At 40.2% G+C, this 361-nt stretch overlaps 1 pseudogene; it reads left to right on the forward strand.

Moving 5' to 3' along the window:
- Positions 1-242: 242 nt before the first annotated feature.
- LOC111739832 lies at positions 243-361 on the forward strand (annotated as a pseudogene).

The raw sequence follows: 361 nt of genomic DNA on the forward strand, positions 1-361 counted from the left end.
GTCCTCTTGCTCTAACTTTCCATAGGGAGACGCTATATATAAAAGAGTCGAGGGGATGTAAAGGACAGAATAGGGAATATGATCTATAATATTGTAAAAATTAGGTATGGTCTCAGGTACTCTACTTATGGGGTGATCACTTTGTAAGATATTACTGTCTAATCACTATGTACATCTGAAACTAATACAATGTATGTCAACTGTAATTGAAAAAAAAAAAAACATTAAAAACGGATTTCCTTGTCTATGGCCATGCCACCCTGAACATGCCCGATCTCGTCTGATCCTGGAAGCTAAGCAGGGTCGGGCCTGGTTAGTACTTGGATGGGAGATCACTTAGGAAGACCAGGTGCTGTAGGCA

Source organism: Pteropus vampyrus, unplaced genomic scaffold (assembly GCF_000151845.1).
Source record: "Pteropus vampyrus isolate Shadow unplaced genomic scaffold, Pvam_2.0 Scaffold54, whole genome shotgun sequence".
In the NCBI taxonomy this organism is placed as follows: Eukaryota; Metazoa; Chordata; class Mammalia; order Chiroptera; family Pteropodidae; genus Pteropus; species Pteropus vampyrus.